Raw genomic sequence first — 20,534 nt, forward strand, 5'->3', positions numbered from 1 at the left:
AAGGTAGGGCAGGACAGTCTCATAACACATTCAAAGTAGTTAGTAATAATATTTTTTACGGTGTTGTTCGTTTTCTGGCCTAGATCGACTCAGAATAAGGCAATATTCTAGTTAGCTGCTGAACACCTGTTTGTGGGTGTGAGCGGAAAGGCTCATGAGGATGTAGCAGCACGAGTACCATTTAAACGGCCTCTTGGCGCTTTGGGACTCTTTAATAGTGGCCCTGTCTTGTGACCTTCCGTTAAACATGGGCCAGTTTGACCTTATCATACGTGTCTGAGCGTCCTCTGGCGCCCAGAGTGTCTCCCCTTCCAGGGTGTCCCTGGTTCCATTATCTGTGCATCATAGCTAACACTGACAGTGTGTGTATGCACGCTGGGAGGGTTATCGGCATGCATTCGCTCACTCAACACAGGGTCACGGAAATAACAATTAGGACACATTTACGAAATCTGTTACAGATCGGCCGCATTTAAGGTGAGGGGTGAAAGCCATTCAAGGAGATAATGGTCGAAATCAGATTACCACAGACACAACTAGTCGCCAGACATTGCTAGCACCACAAGTTCAAGCGCATCACAGGAAAAGATTTAAAGAACTCCGTTTTACCCTGCACGTGGGGGACTTGGGATTCCCACAAAACAGACATTCCATTCTGCGAAACGCGGCCAGTGTCTGACCCTCACCTTGGTGCCCAGGGGTCACAGGGGCTTGGCAGCGCTGCGGAGACAGGAATGGTGCCCCCCCCCCCCCAACGCGTGAGCTCCCCTCAAGGGTTCAAATCACCTTGTGGATGGCATGCAAATGTACTGCAGCTGGGACAGGCATACCTGGGTTAGTTATTCTGTGCAGTCACAAATAATGAACTAGCGCGCACTGTAAAGGCACCAGACGGGTCTCTCTCCTGTCATGGAGATGACTCCAGACTGGCAGGGGGCTTCCCAGGGAGTGGGTGGAAGGGAGGAAGGGTGCGCTCTGAGGGGAAGGAAGGGGGTCGCCTCCCCGGGGAGAGGGAAGGGGCAACGCTCCAGGGGGGTGCAGCTTCCTTACTTTTCAAGTTCCTCGAAGAGCTGGCACTGGTCGGCGAGGCGGGCGCTGGACGCCATGCCGACTCCTCCGAGGGGGGGTGCTGCCGCCTGGGGCGAGGCAGGGTCACAGGCACGTCGAGTGAGGGGCTATGTGGGGAAGGCAGCGGTGCCCGGGAGAGTGGCCCCCTCGCCCTCTGCTCCGCGCCTCATGGACCCCTGCGCCCCCCGGCCGCCGCTTCCTTCATCCTCCGTCTCCTGCTTTGCAATTCCCGGCACAATGTGTGGTTTTTTTTTCTTCTCTTCACGGTTCTTATTTGAATTCCCAGCCTCAAATGAACACGACAAAGTGCAGTTTCCTCCGAGCCACCGACAAAGTGAACCAGACCCAGAAATTAGCAATTCTCCAGCAGCAAAACAGTGAGAAATATCCTGCAGTCCGTTAGGTCCGCTCCCCCCCCTCTCGGAGTGCGGAATGGGTTGAGCGTCGGGGGTGTCTCTCCGGTGACAGCGGCGGTCGCCTAGCTCTGCCTCGCGCCCTCGGAGAGCCGCGCGCGCCGCCTCCCTCAGCTGGGGCAGAGCTGCTCTGAGCGGTGCTCTCAGGGCTTGGACCTGCCTCCTCCCCGCGCGAGGGTATTAGACGCTCTGACTCCGTGCGCGCGTGCCAGTGGGGAGGACGCGCGGCTCTCTGTCCCACACCCCCCTCTAGCTGCGGAACGCACACCTTGCACGAGAAGCACGGGCGGCTTTGGGACCAGCCTTGGAGTTTGGACCCACAACGCCTTCTAAGGAGTCCAGTGGCACCAGTGCACCCTCCGGGCTCATTTTACATATTTTTTTTATTTCAATTTGCATTTTGTCAGTTTTTTTCATGAACTTTACCTTCCAACTAAAATATCCACAAGCCATCCTCTTTTGAGGCACAGTTCTAGTCCTTAGTGGTGATCGCGCCGTGCCACAGACAGATACACCAAGAAAGGAAGCTTACACAACAAGAGAGCAAAAGACAAAGTATAGGTCTGGCATTAGCAAGACCATTTGATCTTACCACAATTATATATATATATATATATATATATATATATATATATATATATATATATATATATATATATATATATATATATATATATATATATATATATATATATATATATATATATGTATGTATAAATATATATATATATATTTATATATATATATATATATATATATATATATATATATATATATATATATATATATATGTATATATATATATATATATATAGCGCACTTACTAAGATGGGTTTTCAGCCGCCCTCTTCATTCATCTGCTGACGTGTCACCCCCCTCATATATTTCATACAATGTGGGGAAGGTATGAGCTCACGTAAATCATTAGCTCACTTAAGTGTGAGTGACGCCTATCTACCCTTTCACAAGCGCACGTTTACACGCAAAGTAATTGTCTTCGATGCCCGGGGCTACTAAGAGAAACGCACGCTTGAAAAACCAAAACAGGCATTGGCAAAGCCAAAAGGCAGACCACTACTGCAAGATGCATTGGCCTGGCCAGTATTTGTTCTGTTGTTGCCTGATCTTTACCAGCTGCCCCCAGCCCTTTTAGCCGGGTAAGCAGCGGATCGCGGTACAGCCTAGCCATGCACCATACAGATTATTTATTTTTCTCTGCACCTCAAGTCCTGGCAATCACTTCCATATAAGGGCTAATGCATACATGCCAGAAAATCAGCGGTAGCTCCGCCGCTAAGGTGGAGAAGCGTCACCCCACGCGAAAATAAAATGATAATAACATAATGTTATAATTTTACTTTAGCCGTCCAAGCCATCACGGGTACTTTGCATGTTCTCCATTCCGGCTGTATTACAGCCTGGGTGGACAACATGCCTAAGCTCCCACTGGCTCTCTGAGTGCTGAACCACGGCCCCCAAACCAATCCCAATGCTGCTCTCAGCAACCTCGTGATTGACTGGGAGAAACTGGGAGTTTGGGTGTGCTTCCTGTTCCTGTTCAGACGGAAGAAGAAGAGAGAAGAGGCGGCAGCCAGGTAAGTTTGATTTTCTTTATTTTTTTTAATACAACCACAGCCACATTGCAGCTGCCACTGCAGAAAATGGCAATGCAAACAATACACAAATACACATTACAGGGCTGGACTACGGACCGTTGCATGTTAGGCATATGGAGCTAGAGAAGAACAACTCTCATGCCAAGCTAGTGTGGTCAGGGCAGTTTCTTGTGATGGCAGGAGGTTGTCACGTGCAGAACAGTCCTGAAAGAGTAGAGACAGTTAATTGCCACCATAGTAGGGTTGATGCACAGCCAATTATATGGCAGGCCAGTGCAACTAGAATAAGGCAACTGCAACATGGCTGACTGAGGTCGCCACATGCTCGGCCTTTGGGACGGGTATGGAGCCACACAAGCGTAACACCGGTCCCCACAGCCCCTGTGGTGCGAGGGGTGGGGCAAACTCCAGGCCCCAACTCATCACAGTCCTCTGGCCGGAGAACTCCTGATTTAGCTGGGAGGGGTCCCCTCCATGTACGTGGCAGGGGGCCCCATCAAGTTTTGTTACGCCACTGTGAAGCCAGTCACATACTGTCTATGGTAGCAGGCGACAGCTTGTCACATGGCAGCTCATTAACGCTGGAATTGGGGCTATTAATTTGCATGCCTTCAAGACTGGATTAGAGTAAGCTGCATGCCAGGGCAGTGAGGCAAAGTCAGTTATAAGTTTGTGGGTCTGAAGTAGAGAGAGCTGCATGAAAGGAAAGCAGGAGTAGAGCACACCCAATGACTTGTCAGGCCAGTGGCGTAAGCACGATCCAGTCCCAGGACACGAAAGAGCAATTTGAGCACAGCCAGTTGCATGGCAGGGCAAGAATTTTACAGAAGAGCCAGCAGGATTGTATGCCAGCTAGGGTTGTAAAGTGCCAATTGCATGCCAAGTTTGAGAGCTCAGGCAGACACAGTTTCAAGGGAGACATGTAGGACTGAGAACGTAAGTCACAGTTGGCATAGGAGGTCAGTTGACCTTGGGTAGGGCTGGGGCAGAGCCAGTTACTTACGGCATACAATACATTAGGAGAACTGCAATAATATAAGATTCTGCAGACCAGGGGAAGCATATCAGTCGCACAACACATTGGTGTCATCAAAGACAAATACAGCATTGCATATTCTCTTCCTTCGAAATACCAGTTAGTTCAGTACTCCATTCTATTTCATGCAGTTTGTCCTGAAGAAGGCTGTTTTTCCCCCAGAGTTTTTTTATAGCCGCAAACTTGATCAGAAGGTATCAGATATCAGAATGCTTTACATGAGCACCAGTTACATTACACAAGGAAACAGTAATTGTTTTGTTTGGCATGGGGAGATTACGTGATTTGCCCAGAATCACAGGATGTTGAGCGTCATTGCCGAGACTCTAACCCAGTTCTCCAGATTTGAGATCGACCCCCTTAGCCCGTTTGGCACATCCTCTCCCCAACCCAACTGGTTAACTCAATACTCTCCCAAGTGCACCGTCAACAGTCTTTATGCAGACAATGGTTATTATATTATGCAAAATATCCATCAAGTGATTCTAGAACGTTTTATAGGGCTCTGCGATGTAAAGAAGTTGTTGTGAATAGTATGATAATTGTTGGCACGGAAAAGTCCTCTGCATGGAAAGAGACATGAACCCCAGTCTGAGTGCCCAATTGCACTGTTGTCTGGGTCCCTAATACTGATTTTTCTAATAGACGAACACTGCTCATGCATGACTCAATTTATAGTTAGCCTGGTGAATTGCATGTCAATAGCTGCTCAGAATGACCCAACAATCACACATTTCTCAGTTTATGGGCCTCATACCTCACCCGTTGGTTCCAAAAACCAAATGTGACTCTCGGGTTTAAATGAATATTCCTTACTTATTTTGTTTTCGACAGAATCCCCAAAATCTATGATTTCAACTACTACACCCCTGAAGGGACAAAATCATTTACAGTACTCCCAGAAACATGTAGAAGTAGCCTGTATAACACAACCACTCATCTCCCTTGAGGCAAATCTCAAAGCAACAATCACTCATCCGTACTCCTTAAAATCATCTGGCAAACCAGCCGGCTCCCGCTCATGCACCCCTCTCATGAAGGGATATTTAAAGCAGCTGAAAGCTCATCCATGCAGCTCTGCTGAGAAAGCTTAGATCTGTCTTCTTGATTTGATTTCCTTGTAGCACAACACATGCACGTTTGAGCAGGTGCCTGGCTCCCATCACATTGTGCGCCATATTGGGAGGGTTTATCCTCTATTTTAATGATTTCATGTTTTTTTATATTTGTCTCTTTTCTGTTAGTTTGACCTGTTTACCAGTATCTTTTCCTCACAGGGGAGCCAGTGGGTGGATTGCGGGTTGCTGGACCCTGGTTTGTATTTTATATGACCCACCTGTTTGTAGTTGTTCGTGCTGCAAAGCGCCGCCTCCTCCCCCCTCGCCTGGGGGGATACATAAAGTAGCTGAAAGCGCATCTGACGTGCGCAGTGGGTGTACTGCTGGCACGCCAAAGGTGTGTCTAAAGCAAGCCCAGAGCGCTGAGCTCCAGTTGCCCTGCCAGTTTTTATCCCCAACCTGCTTCACAAAATGCTACACAGCTAATGTTGTTGTATAGGCTTTATTTGACAGAAATGTCATAAAAGCTATAGAAAACCATTTTAAAAGAGAAGTACAAACAAGACAAGTATAACGTACAACAACATGAGACTTGTATGAGCAGACAATACAACATGATGGCCCATTAAACCCTTAGCATAGGAATACAATTGTCACATTCAATTAGTTAAAAGTTGCACCAAGTAAAAATATACATTATGTACAATAAAAGAAGAATAACGCTAAAAAACATTTCATCTTAATAAAAAACCTTTATGGTGTTATAGTTAATCATTAGTTTGCTGACTTTTCCTGAAATAACAGCAGAGATTAACAAATAAAGTGCTTGCGCATGAGATCTACTTTTGTAACTTGGCCAAACAGTCTTGGAGTCTTAACACAATTTTGTAGCAATCTCATTCAAGTTAGAGCTGTACCACTCTTGAAAGGGCTTTCCATCTGATAGACCATGCCTGGCCAAGAAATGTTGCCATGCAACTAGCAAGAAGAGGTTTGGAATCGGACCTAAGGATGCGCAGGGCTGTATGATAATCCCGTGTGCCCAATTGCTGGCAAATCAATTTTAGCTACACAGCAAATGAGCTTTGTGCCTTTAACTTAAAAGGTAAGAGTTACGGATGCTTTTATATGTACCCCTTTTCTCTTCTTCATACCCCCAAAGTGAGCTGCCATGAATGCAGCATTCAAATAATGAACCCTGAGCTGCTGACTAGAAACATTACTTCGGGAATTAGCGGTACAGAGATTAAATCCATAAAAAGTAGATGTTTAAATAACATGTGCTCCTCTAAATGCCAGATCACTAACTAAACATTAAACTGAATTTGCTGATTTTGTTGATAGCCAACAGCCAGACATAGTATATGTGACTTAAGCCTGGGCGGATCAATCTTCTGGTGTTGACCTGGTGGCAGCAAATGCTCACAACTTCTTCATCTACCATTTAGATACACCCCACAAACGAGGTGGATGACTCGAAGTTAATTATAGGGACACCATGCTGGCCATTTTTGGACTCGCTTCACTTTCAGAATCCGAGGCGCTTACTTTCAATATAAAACTTTTCAAAATGCAATCTTTTAATGGACTGTTAATCTATCACCTTCATGGCCCCAGGAACATCTTCAAACAGGTGGTGGACTACCTACTGGAAGGCAGCCTGTGCACCAATAAACTCACAGTCTTAGGTGATTTTAAATACTGGCTTGAAGCCTTAGAAGATAACGACAGTGAGGCCCTCACTGATACTGCAGCTAGTTTTGGTTTGTCTCAACTAGTAGACCGCCCCACTCATCTCTCAGGCCACTTGGTAGATGGGATCTGTTCGAACAATGCCCTGTTGGAAGTAAACGGTTCTCTGCCCTTAATATTGATAGATCACAATGCTGTCATGTTTGTTATCAAACTTCAAAATTATGCTTGGCCCAGAAAATTGCTGCTTAACCTTCATAGGTCGCAGCCATGGATTATAATTCAGGCTGATAAATTCTGTCAGACCATAGTCCATTATCAGCCTGACCACTCTGTGGACTTGGATTCGGTCACAGCTAACCACTCAAACTGGCTGACTTCAGTGGTCTCCCTCTCTGCTTCTATTAGGAGGTCCTGTTCACATAGAGGTAAAGCAATGATGAAAATGAAAAATACAAATAATGTATTAACAATTACAAGTCCCTACTGTCCAAAGAAAAAACAGTCTACTTCACACACAAAATTGAATCAGCCAAAAATTCTGCATTATAATTATTCCAGGTAGTGTCTAAATTTTCCACTGTTCTGAGCAATAATAAAATAAACAGCCGTCAGGAGTTTTCTAACATCTTTGGGATATTCTTACTCGCCAAAGTAGATTAGATATATAGTAAATCAAATTTGTACTCAGGAAGGAACTAATCAGCCAGTTTCAGGCTTAGAAAAGGCCACCATCACATAATTTTCTGCTATCGCTAGCAATCACGTAATTAAGCAAATTCAGACTGCAAAGTCCTTTGCCCCTTTCTCCACAATCTCTATTCCCTATTAGACCTATGCTTGATCTGCTATCTATGGTGAGTCTAATTCCTGACAGAGCCCTACCTTGCACCTCATTTTAGGGTAGGAACCTGGAGTCATATTTAGCTTGGAACTCTGATTCTTTCCACAGGTCAACTCTCTGATCAGAAGCATCAAGGTGCAGCTCTCCCGTCTCTGTAGAAACCTTTCACTGGCTTCAAGGCAGACTGGACAAGAGCCATTGTGATGGTTCTCTTACACTATTGCACTTTTGTTTACACTGGGCTCCTAAAGAAACTCATTGATATGGGACATAGGGTCAAAATGCTCCAAAATCATGCATATAGAATGTGTCTTTAACTGCGTAGACAAAACCACATGAACATAGCCATGAAAACACTCCTGTCACTACAAATAATAGTTAATTTTGTTTGTATCATGTTGGGGAAAGGACCAGGATACCCAGGGGACCGGCCCGACAACCCACTATACAAAAATCTGCAATAAGAAACCTTATTTAAACAGAAGAAACATGCAGCCATGTCTGAAGGGGGCCAGGGACCTTGACTGTGAAACTCCCTGAACCCAAGCGTAGGAACAAATCAACCTACATTTATTTTGGAAAGGCCTGACAGCAGCAATGCACTTTTAACTAATCAATACACTTCTAGTGGAAGTGACTGAAAATTATTTGACTGGGACCTTACCGTTACCAGTTGAACTCTAACCACCCATTTTGTACTTCACTCCTCATAGACTCTCACCAAAAATCCTCTGAAGAAACTGAAAGGAGACAAGTAGTGCTATATGACAACTTAAGTTACACAAATAAATATTTATATAACTGCTTTGAATGGAAACGCACCACAAGCATCTGTGAAAGCTGTTATTTTGATCACGCTTCTCAAAAAATTATACCTAGTCACATTACTAGGTTAATACTATGGATGTTGGACTGGTCAGAATGTCATAAGTTCAGGAGAAAGTGGGTGGCTGGCCTGGAGGACATTTCCTCAATGGATCTAGGTGCTTGGTAAATAGAATTGAAGTGATTCTTGAAATCATAATAAAACGTTTTCAGTCACACAGACTAGCCCTGAAAGGTCACTTATACTTTTCTTTTATTTTCTAGGTCTTCTGGTCAGGTGGGCCTTAACTTGCTGACTAGAAACCCATATTCGCAGGTTGTCCTCTGAGGTTTTGGGGGAGATGGGAAGAAAGAATGCCACTTATCGGAGCTATTTGCTAATGGTGTTTCTCGTGTACTTTGTAAAATGAAAGAAACAGGTATTAAGCTGGAGCTAATTAGTAAACATGGAATCATATTAAAATGCAGCAAGCCAGCGTGAGCATGACATACGGTTTTTAGGTGTCATATTTCTTAAGATGTTTGATAATGTGTCCATCAATTTTCACACAGCAGCTTGGAGTTTTCAACTTTGGATGTGACATTGCCCAGGTAGCATTTTTACCACGCCTAATTTAGACTAAATCTTTTCTAGATGTTTAGTTTCATTTTGTGAAAGAAAAGCCAGCACTCAAGATGCATCATCAGTTCTGGAGTAAAGTGTACATATTTTGGTTTTATTGCTGAATGATTGCTAAGACTCACCTCAATTTCAGGGGACAATATTTCCACTGCACACTCACTTGAACCTCCATTTAGTTCTGTGCAACTGAGACCTGGAGTAAGCGTTCCACTGCCACCTTCCCAATCAACCCCCATCTTAAAATACATCATATGCTCACTCTTGAACATTATCTGCAGCAGCAGTTTTTAGCCATATCGCTTCTGTGGACCTCCACTGAATCACTACTGGAATAAGGGGACCCCGCCTAAGCAATTTCACTGATTTGAACTTCAAAAAGATATAAAAAAATGCAGAAACAAGTACACCTCTTATTAAATACTCTATTCAATTAACAAACATAGTACACAGTCAACTTTGCTAGGAGTTACGGAACATCTTAGATGGCTCCTGGACAGAGGCAAGACAGCAGTGCTGATCTTCCTTGATCTCAGTGCAGCCTTCGACACTGTGTCACACACTACACTCCTTGAAAGACTGTCGGAATTAGGATTAGGGGGAACAGCCCTTTCCCGGATGACTTCTTTTCCGTGAGATCAGTCTTTCAGGTGTTCTCAGCAATGACCTTCCCCAAGCGACAATCCATGATTTCAGGAGTTCCTCAAGACTCATCCCTACGTCTTGTACTAATTAATATCTATGATCGCCCACTAGCAGACTTAGTGAAAAGTTGTGGTCTCACTTTATTCTCATATTAAGATGACACCCTAATCATCTTCTCACTGTCATCTGCATAGAGACACAACTTCGGGACCTTGAACTCTGGACTGAGGCTGGTCGTGGAATGGATGGACAAGCATTCACTCAAGCGTAATGGAGAGAAGACAGAGGTCCTTGTATTAGGCAAGAACCCATTTTTGTGGAGTCCCCAACACTGTCAGGAAAGTTTGGGGCCTCTACTGGTGCCGGCAACAAAGGCAATAAAAATATGGGAAATGTGGTGGACAATAAACTGTCCATGAAACCACAGGTGACATAATTTGCGGCCATCTGCCATTGGCACTTTACAATGACTGCAAAAACTCATCAAACTGCTACTATCTCATGCTATAAGGACATGAATTCAGACACCACTAACACTTAGGCTGGTTTAGGGGAATGTATTATGTCTTGGAGCAGACAAATCTGCTAATAAATGACTGCAAGTACTCCAGAACTTGGCAGTAAGGATGATTTTTAGGCTGCCAAAAAAATGCTTCTGCATCAGGTCTTTTACGGGAACTACACTAGTTACCTATAACAAAAATAATTCAGTTCAAGACCCTATGCTGTATGCACAAGGCCAGAACAGGGATGGGTCCAAGGTATAAACAAGGACTGGTAAAAGCTTACCAACCCTCTCGGATGCTATGTTCCAGTGAGCACACAATATGCATGGAACCTCAATTAAATGCACAAACGTGGGAGGCCCGTCCTTTACATACCAGGGGCCAAAACTATGGAACGAGCTTCCTGAACTTCTGGGAAACTGTCCATCACTAACCATATTTCATAAGCAGCTTAAGACATGGCTGTTCTAAAGTAGTGGAAATGGTAGACTTCCATCCTGTTGTTGCTGCGCCGGGAAACCCTAATAGGGAATCCGGGCACTCTATAAATGACTATAAGAATAATGATGACTTAATTCAAAATTCAACATTTTAAAGTTAATAGGAGGGTTGAACTTTTCGAAAATTCGTTTTATTTATAAAAGATAAAGCGGTATTAGGTTCTAACACATTGTCTTTTTTTGCTCCCGATGCATGCTCTTTTTTGTCTCCACATAATATAGGGGCATATTATCAAGGGGGTTTATCTCCGCTTTTTTGGCTTTAAAAGCCAAGAAAGCGGAGATAAAATGATCTCCCTATTACCTAGCTGTCGCTAACACCAGTTAGTGACAGCTAGTAGGAGATAGCGACCATCTTGGGCCCCGCTTTGCATGTCAGTGAAATTTATCACTAATGACATGCAAAGTGGGCGTGCCAAGATGTTAGCGACTGGAAACAGTCGCTAACATCTCTATCTCCTATTACCAACTTTTGGAGATATTCGTGCTAAGCGCAAATATCTCCAAAAGCTAGCACCTGCCCCTGAGCAGTTCTTAGCCATGTTATCCAATGGTAGGTGGATAACATGGCTAAGAGCATTAGCTCGGTAATGCATGAATATCGCTGACTTTTCAGCGATATTCATGCATTTCGGCCGATTTTTATCGCTTAGGAGATAAACCTTGATAATAGCAAGGTTCCTAAGCGATAAAAATCGCCGCAGCTCGGCGATAAAAATATTGCCGCTAAGCCTACATAGTGATAATTATCGCTAGTTATTGGTAATATGCCCCATACTTCTTCATTTGAGGCCACCAATTTTCTATACTAGTTTCTGTTTGCTATACTTGTGCGGCTACCACAATCAAGGTAAGGATGCCAACTTAATTTTAGAACGTTCAATGTCGTTTTCTTGCATATTTATTTGAATGATCTGCTTCTAATATTTACTTCTCCAAACAGTTGCATACCCCCTGAGCATGCGTTGTGAAATGACAGTGTCCGAAGGACACAGGTTAAAAAACCTGCTGGTACAACAATCCATCTCCCTTTAAAATTACACTGCTATTTTTTATGAGACTTTAAAGTATTAAACATGGGGATTCCTAGATATAGCCTTTTCTCCATCATACAGTGTTTCCTGCTGCTGAAATCTTACGCTCTCCCAGCAGTTACTTCCAGTCTTTACATATGGGAATAAATGCGTTTTGTCTGCTCCACTGGACTCAAGTTGCCTTTCATTCCATCCACTTTGCATTATTTATACAGTCGTGTATGGCAGAGGAGGAGCCACATTCTCAGAAATGTGTTCTACCAACCCAGCAATGAGTGTGGGCAGTCGAAATAAAATATTTAATATTAAATGCTTAAACATTAAAAATGAATCATGAATGCCCTTTAAAAATTAACTTTGCGCAAACAACTTGCTTTTGCAGGAACTCAGGCTACGTAGCTGACAGTGCCACCAACGATGTGCGAGACTACCCTAGAAATAAGGTTGATGACCTATAAAAGGCTGTCAAGAATAACAATTTTCTGTCTACATAAAATACATAGAAAACAAATGAAGAAATTACACACATTAATATTTTCTGCCTGACATGGAGGATCACTTGCATGTTAAGTTCTCTAAACTCTACGAGGAAGAAATATCCTCTACGCATGAGAACTCCCTACGTTGGTTGGAGAGTAAGGCCCTGCCTAGCCTGACAGATGAAGGTAGAACTACTCTTAATAGCCCCATCACAGAGGAGGAGGTCAGGAACCATATTAAGAAATTGAAAAATAATAAAGCAGCAGGGCCTGATGCCCTCCCAGGTGAAATATATAAAATCTTCCAGGAGAGTTTGATCCCAAGGTTATGCAAGCTATTTAATTATGTTTATAACACAAACGGCAGGATACCAGCATCCTGGAGAAAGTCCATTATCGTACTTAGTTTAAAGCCAGGGAAGGACCCTCTCAATGCAGACTCATATAGACCCATCTCCCTGCTAAATGCTGATTATAAAATCTTTACCAGTATTTTGGCAGGGAGATTGGCTAAACTGGTTCCACAACTTATCAGCTCGGACCAGAAAGGTTTCGTGCCCGGAAGATATATCCATGAGCTGAATCTGCAGTTGATTGGAAGTATAGTTCTAGCGGTGACACGGTCGGAGCCCTTGGCGGTAGCCGCATATGATGCGGCGAAGGCCTTTGACCGTGTCTACTGGGGCTTCCTATGGAATGTATTAACGGTAATGGGCTTTGGTGAAACCTTTATACAAACTATGAGCGGGTGTTATGAGGGTGCCTCGGCGGAAATCTTATTGAATGGCTTTTTAACATCTAGCTTTAAAATAGGGCGGGTCACCAGGCAGGGGTGCCCCATTTCGCCACTTCTTTTTGACATCTATATTGAGCCGCTGGCACAGGCATTGAGAATTGACAAGTCAATCACACTTTTTAAACATAAGAATTACCGCTGTAAACTAGCACTATATGCCGATGACCTCTTGATTTATACCAGCAACCCCGTGGAAGTATTCCCTAGGGTGGAGACGATAATGGCTGATTTTGGGCTCCATTCGGGATATCAAATAAACAACTCAAAAACAGAAATCATGTGTTGGGGGATCGATAATTGGGAAGGACCTTGCAGTAGCCATTTCAGATATCTGGGAATTACTATCACACCAGATATCAATAACATAGCTCAAATCAACATAAAGAAATTAAGTAAGGACATCGATCAGCTCTTTTCTAGATGGCAGAACCTCCCCCTTACAATATATGGCCGAGTCAATTTGGTCAAAATGATAATTCTGCCTAAACTGACCTATTTGTATAATTCAATACCCCTCACTTTCCCAGACAAAATCTTGACGAATATTCAGGGAAAGATTGGCAGTTTTATCCGGGCAAAAAAACCTCCAGGCTATCCTGGAAAAAGCTAAAAAGAAGACTATTAAAAGGTGGGCTGGCACTTCCAGATATAAATTGGTATGCCTTATCTTTTCAACTGAAAAACATTAGATGCCTCCTGTCATGCCCCGATGATTCAAACTTGGGGAGGATTTAGAAAATAATGGTAGGCCTAGAGGGAGGTGAGTCCGGGTTCCTATATAAATTTGAAACAGTAAAATTCTTCAAAAAAGTGTGTTTAAAGGTCTTAAAATCGGCTCTTACAGTCTGGAAAAAAGTTAAATTAAGATGGGGGATTAAGTACTACTCTGAGTTTGCCCCAATTTGGGATTCACCTGGTTTACCATCATGCCTTAGGGATAGCTTGTCCCTTCCCATCAGGAGAGCAGGAATAAACATCTGGTCAGACTTAATAACAGAGGGGATCCTTCCGTGGGAGGTACTGAAAGCCAGGATAGGGGACTCCCTTTCCAGATTTAAATACATCCAACTAAGTTTGTGGTTTATGGCCGAGAAAGAGAATATTGGAGGCAATCGGGAAATTGAACGTGCTCTTCTATTTCCAGGGCCTAGGAAGAAGGAAGTTGGGCTCTGGTATAGGAAAATGCTGGAAGCAGAGGAAGCATAGTCCCCCCCATTACATCGGGTGTGGTATTCTACCAGGCTGGAGGCAGACTCAGTTACCCTGTATGACATCTCTCTTAAAGTACTTTATAAATATGTGAGGACTGTATCTCTTAAAAAAAAATCATTTTTACACAATAAACAGGTTGTATTATACACCGAAAAAACTAGCGAAGTTTGTAAACCCACCTCCTCTTTGCCCAAGATGTGGGCTCATAGAAGCAGATGACATCCACATATTCTATGACTGTGCGGTAGTTGGGTCATTCTGGGGTAATTGGAGGGGGCCATTGAAAGCATCTTTAAAACAAAGTTATGTTTGAACTTAGCTAGAATTATATTTGGCCTGGATGCAGATCTTATAGCTGAATTAAGGGGGACACAAGTTGCTTTATTCTTTTGTTTGATTCTGATTGCTCGAAGAGAGATTTGTAAGGTTTGGAAGGATGCCAACCCCCACTAAACGAAAATTGGCTCCAAGCAGCAATTAGAATGGCGCGTTTAGAATCACTTTTTACCCACCATGTAAATAGCACGGTGTGGAAACCTTTTATGGATTGGGGAATAGCAATGAGATGAAACACTCAAGGTCCAATGATTACACCATGCCTTGGTATAAAAAGGCAGGCCAGGTTGGCCCCAGACGAAAGCAAGAACTGTCCTGGAGCGCCTAGGAAAAGATTGGGCCTTAGGAGATAATTTGCACTCGTTAGTGGTGAGATGAGGACAAAAAAAAAAAAAATATATATATATATTCTGCCTCAAAACAGCATTGGCCAGTGCAAAAAACTGAATGGAGAACCTTGTTGCAAATTAGAAACACCTGGACTTTTTAAGCAGTGCAGCGTCGTATCCCACGGTGGAATCCATATCTCAAGGGTTACTACAAAGGAATGCCTCAAAGTGGAATCCATCACAAGGTGGAATCCATCTTTCAAGGGTTTCTACAAAGGCACAACCCAAGGTGGAATTGACGCCAAGGTGGAATCCATCTCTCAAGGGTTACTATGGAGGCACCCCCCAAGGTGGAATCCATCTCTCAACGATTACTACAAAGGCACACCCCAAGGTGGAATCAGTTGTTGTTGAATTTATTTATTGTTTCAATTAATTCAAATTGTTATAAAAAGACTGGGCGAGGTGTCTCCATCCACGCACCTTCTTCAATCATGAATAAAACTTAATCATTTCATTTAGGAAGTCTAATAATCACAATGCACGACAGCAAGAGACAAATTAGATTATATATATATAGACACTAATTTGAAGCTGTATTCAGCCTCTAGTCCTTGGCTGAGTCTTTGCCTATAAGGTCTTTCAGCTGGTGTGCAAATTTCACTAGTCTGGCCAGTTCCATTGGAATATCCAAATTGAAGAGAAGTTTCATTGCATCTGTGCAAGTACGTGTGCCGTATTTTAAAAACAGAGGTTTCAATAAAGGGCGATGTACATGATTCAATCGGTGGCATATGCAAACCAAGAAGCCATATATTCTCTTACTGATGACACAGTCTGCAGGTGGTGACCCCCTCTAATGTTTTCCAACGAGTATTTATAACTTTTATTGGCAATACCATGAATGTTACTAACAGAATTTGCTTTAAAATTGTTTTGTTCAAGGCCGAGTCAAGGTATGGCTGTCTCAGTTTATCTTGGAATGAACTAGCTAAAAGCCTGATGTTACTACTGGAGGACTCTATTACCTTCATGTCATCTTCCTTTGATAGTAGTCTGACTTGTTTTTAACAAATGGATTTTAAGGTGGAATCAACACTAGGGTGGAATCCATCTATCAAGTGTTGATTGGAAGGTCACTCAAGTGCTGCCAATTAAGAAGAATGCTCAATTGCCTGCCAAAGTGCTCTCTAATTATCGCCCCATCTCACCTCTGCCGCTTATGAGTAAATTGGCGGAGGGTTATGTCAACACTTAGTTAATGTGTTACCTCGAATCCAACCAGTCTGAGTTTAGACCCAGTCACTCTACAGAGACTACCCTTATTGGGGTTACTGGCCATATTAAAACGGCTTTGGATAATAACAAAGCAGTGCTGCTGGTCTTATTGGATCTGACAGCAGCCTTCAACATGGTCTCTCATCATAAATTGATTTTCCAACTGAGAGAGGCTGGTCTGAAGGGACAGGCACTTAATTAGCTCATCAGCTTTCTAGATCAGTGCACTCAGACCATAATCTGGAACCTTCTGCTCCCAAACCCTGAAGCTTACTAAGGGGGTGCCCCAGGGCTCTTGTTTGAGTCCTACCTTGTTTAAACATTAGGGAGTACTGTTTTACTCCATTTTCCTACGCTCATGATACACAACTATTCTTGTCCTTTGATAAGGACACATAGTTAATCAATCAGCGTTTTGCAAAGGGAATGCTAGCCATATCAGCTTGGGTAACGGAACACTTTCTCCAGCTGAATGGGGCTAAGACCGAAATCCTGATGTTTGGCTCGGTTCAAGCATCCTGGGCCCCTAAGTGGTGGCCTGCTGTGTTAGGCCCCTCCCCTTCTCCTGTTACTGTGGCAAAAAATCTAGGGGTCCGTTTGGATGTATTGTTATAAATGAGGAATCAAATCATGACTACCGCAGGGACCTGCTACCATACCATGAGCCTTTTGCACAGAGTGTTCCAGTGGCTGCCTCTTTCTGTTCGTAGAAGTCTGATTCAGGCTTTGATCATTGTCCCCCTGGATTATTGTAATGCTCTACTAGCATCTGCTAACGAATCCCTTCTCATCAGATTACAGATTGTACAGAATGTTGCCACATTCCTGGCTCTCAAAAAGCCACCTCACCCCACCCCCGGGTCGTTGTTAAAAGAACTCCACTGTCTCCCTACCTGCCAGAGAATTAAGTTCAAGCTTTTCTGCCTCACCCTTAAAGCACTTTAAGGTACCAGCCCTAGCTACCTGCCGGATAAGTTTAAAGTCTACTGTCCGAACCGTCGACTCAGATCGGAAGGTAAAGAGCAACTAGTGGTCCCTCGCTAGAGGAAAATACGAACATGCAGCAAAAATGTCGCCTTCCTTGCCCCGAAATACTGGAACACCTTGCCCCAGTCTTTTTTGCTTCAGGAATCTCCTTAAAACGGAATTATTCCGGGACTGTTCTGTGCCTGTCTTGTACCCTCTCTATGGTAGCGCGGAGATACCCCTACGGGGGTGATTCCAGCGCTTTAAAAATCCCTTACATACATACATACATATGTATATGTGTGTGTTTTTTCCATCTAAGACTATGCATGGATCTGCCTGTGTACTATTACACATGGGACTATGTATCTGTCTGGACATGTCTTGTCCTGATTTCCCCTCTCTTCCCACACACTATCTCTCCTTTCCATCTTTCTCTCTGTGTGTCTGCCCAGTCTTTCTATCAATTTCTATTACTTCATTTCCCTCTGTCAGACTATTTTTCTTCCTACCACTTCTTTCTCACTCCCTAATCACTTACTTCTTTCGTTCTCTCGCTACATCCCTCTCTCCCTGTGTGACATCCTCTTTTTCTCCCCTCCCCATTTCCAACCGTCTGTTTTTCTTTTTTCTCCCACCCCCCACTACTTTTCGCTTCCCTCCCCCTGCATCTGTTCCTCTTCCGCTCCCCACCTCTCCCTTCATTCTGTGAACGCGATAGGCTGAATAAGGGATGGAATTGGTTCCTTCTCCTCGAGGAAGGCCCACGCAGCGTACATCATATCTCGGATTTCTGATCTGTACTGCCGAGGCACAGCCAAGCTCTGCATGCAAACCCACATGCCCTGCAGACCTTCATATAATTAAATCCTTAACTTTCACATTTGCAGTATCTCTTGTGAATTTGTATGCAGGAAATCTGGATCAGCACTACACAGCGTTTTTGAAAAATGCAACGTCTCTCTCGTGTCAATCCAATCCTGCATCAGTGAAAGATCTTCGCATTAAATCTGTTGACCAAATAACTACAGTTATTTGTTACAATTTTAGATTTCCAAGAAAAGTACCAGGTAAAATTTGCACCTACTACTTTCGACAGCTGACAACGTCTTTCAAGCACACAGCACGTGGTGTGCACTGCTCTAATGCTAGAGTATATTTTATTGGTTTAAATACCACTAGAAAAAGGATTTCTGATTTTAACTCTATGAATAAAGGCACAGCAAAAACAAAAGCATCTACCCTTCAGTCAAAGTAGCTCATACAATTATACTCGAGCGAAATTTGAATTGTGCTGTTGTAATTCGCAACTTTTAGGGAATTTAGGGGCATATTTACAATAGAAGTGACGGAGCATGACGTTAGCCTTCTTGGCTTAATGCCGCGCTTCGCCACTTCTGAAACGCAGGGCTGCACCATATTTACAGCAATATGGTGCAGCCCTGTGTTAGATTGCTTATGTGTCCCCTTCCTACACATAAGCAATCTAAAAATGGTGTTTGGGTAACTTCTATGTGTGCTGCTTAAAGCAGCACACATAAAAGTTGCAAAACATAATTTATTTATATTGATTGTTTATGTGCAGGAAGGTTTTCATTGCTCTTAATTTTGTCTGAGTCTCATATTTGCTCCAACCTTGTAAATATGGGACAGCATCCAAATCAATGGGTGCTGTCGTGGAACACTCACCACAACACCCATTGCCCTCCCCTTTCATGCTAATTATAGTGTGAAAGGAAACCTTATTCACAAGGCAGTGTTAAGACACGTTATTGGCTTAACGCTGTCTTGTAAATAAGGCGAAATCACTACAACACCAGGAAAAGTGACATTGTGGTGGTGATAGAGGCTTGTAAATATGACCCATAGAGTTAAGCTTGTTATGTGAAATGTTTTAAATTTCGCATTTTGGATTCACACCGCCATTTGTGGAAAATTATAGTCACGAACGGCGGGAGAAACTCGAGTAACTAGAACACGAGAGACTGTTTTTCATTGTAATGGTATTTCTTGCTCTAATTCTTTTAGCACGAAATGCATCCTTGCTTAAAATATTGTTATAAAAACGCATTTCACGCTAAAATATATTATTAAGTGCTGAATTTGTGTTTCACACAATTATGCATAATTTTGCATAATTATCCCTAAATGTCACTTAATTATTCAAAAACAAGTTACATGAATTACGCACACCCCTAAATAAAAAATGTTTGGTAAATTTTTTAGCAGAAGTCTTAAAAAGCCAAACTGGATTGTAGGTCACTCATTTATTTAAATATTATGGCCCATGGCTGGCAATGGCATTCTGAAACTTCATGCAACTTTTAGAAGGTCTGGAGAAGACAACTAGAATATAAAACTCGAACATAGTCAAGGAAATTGATTGACAAGAAGAAAACCCGTATGAGAATTAACTATTAGGAAAACCAAATGGTTTGAAGGGACATGCAAAGCAAGCTACAAGAAATTGAAGGAGTGGGTGTGGCAGCACAATCCATATTACAAGTTGGGCCAAGCTACCCATTTAAGAGGAGGGTGTTTTAGGGCATTAATTGTTGAAATGTTATATTATGGTTTAACATTTTGGCATGATGCTAAGTGAAAGATACTAGAATCTAAAAGATGGGGGGGCAAAGCCTTCATAGTTATCCCACAGCATCTTGATGACGTGGTTGAGTTGTTTGAAGGGATTGTTATGTTAATGATGTTTTTGGAGAGCCCTGCCACTAGCGGGTTGCCTCAGGTTTTAGCATACAAGATCAGATGGAATTTCAAATCAAGTGAAAAATACCACATCAGTCTAGAGTTTCCAATCTCAGAACTTCAAGACAAGGTGATCTTCTCAGTGATTTACAGATTCCGATTTGGTCTGGTTCAAATGACTCTTGTCAGTGTAAAGGAAGGGGTAATGATAATGAGGCACCTATCAGCATAATCTCAGGCTGATCCCTGTCAGTCCACAATCAGCAAGTTCCCCTGCATCCATCCCTGCATCAGCTGCAGCCTTTGAGAGATGCTGTTTCCCCTGCCCACCTTCACCTGAAACACCAGCTCACTATCATCTATGTGTTTCTGGATATACAGCCAGAGGGACTGAACATAAGCCAGTATTTTCACATAGATCTTGAACAATGGTGAACAGGGCCGGACTGGGAACCAAACCGGCCCTGGCAAAGTGCTCGGCTGTCCCCCCCCTGGGGAGGGGTGCCGCCGAGCTCTTTGCCAGGGCCGGTTTTCGACCAATTTTGTTACAGGGCCGATTTTGGCCCTGTAACAAAAACG

At 43.2% G+C, this 20,534-nt stretch overlaps 1 protein-coding gene across 16 annotated transcripts in view; it reads right to left on the reverse strand.

The window, feature by feature from the left end:
* PTPRD (protein tyrosine phosphatase receptor type D) overlaps window positions 1-20,534 on the reverse strand; it is a 1,484,152-nt gene that overhangs the window by 742,967 nt on the left and 720,651 nt on the right. For 7 of the 16 annotated variants that reach the window (XM_078675885.1, XM_078675883.1, XM_078675884.1 and 4 more), the window contains exon 1: window positions 1,051-1,627. The exons of 1 other annotated variant lie outside the window; for it this stretch is intronic. The gene's annotated coding sequence lies outside the window, so the exon portion shown is untranslated. Of the gene's footprint in view, window positions 1-1,050; window positions 1,629-20,534 lie in introns of those variants that run through there. 8 more of the 16 variants (XM_078675878.1, XM_078675877.1, XM_078675876.1 and 5 more) reach the window with 3 other exon arrangements.

Source organism: Lissotriton helveticus, chromosome 2_1 (genome assembly GCF_964261635.1).
Source record: "Lissotriton helveticus chromosome 2_1, aLisHel1.1, whole genome shotgun sequence".
NCBI lineage: Eukaryota > Metazoa > Chordata > Amphibia > Caudata > Salamandridae > Lissotriton > Lissotriton helveticus.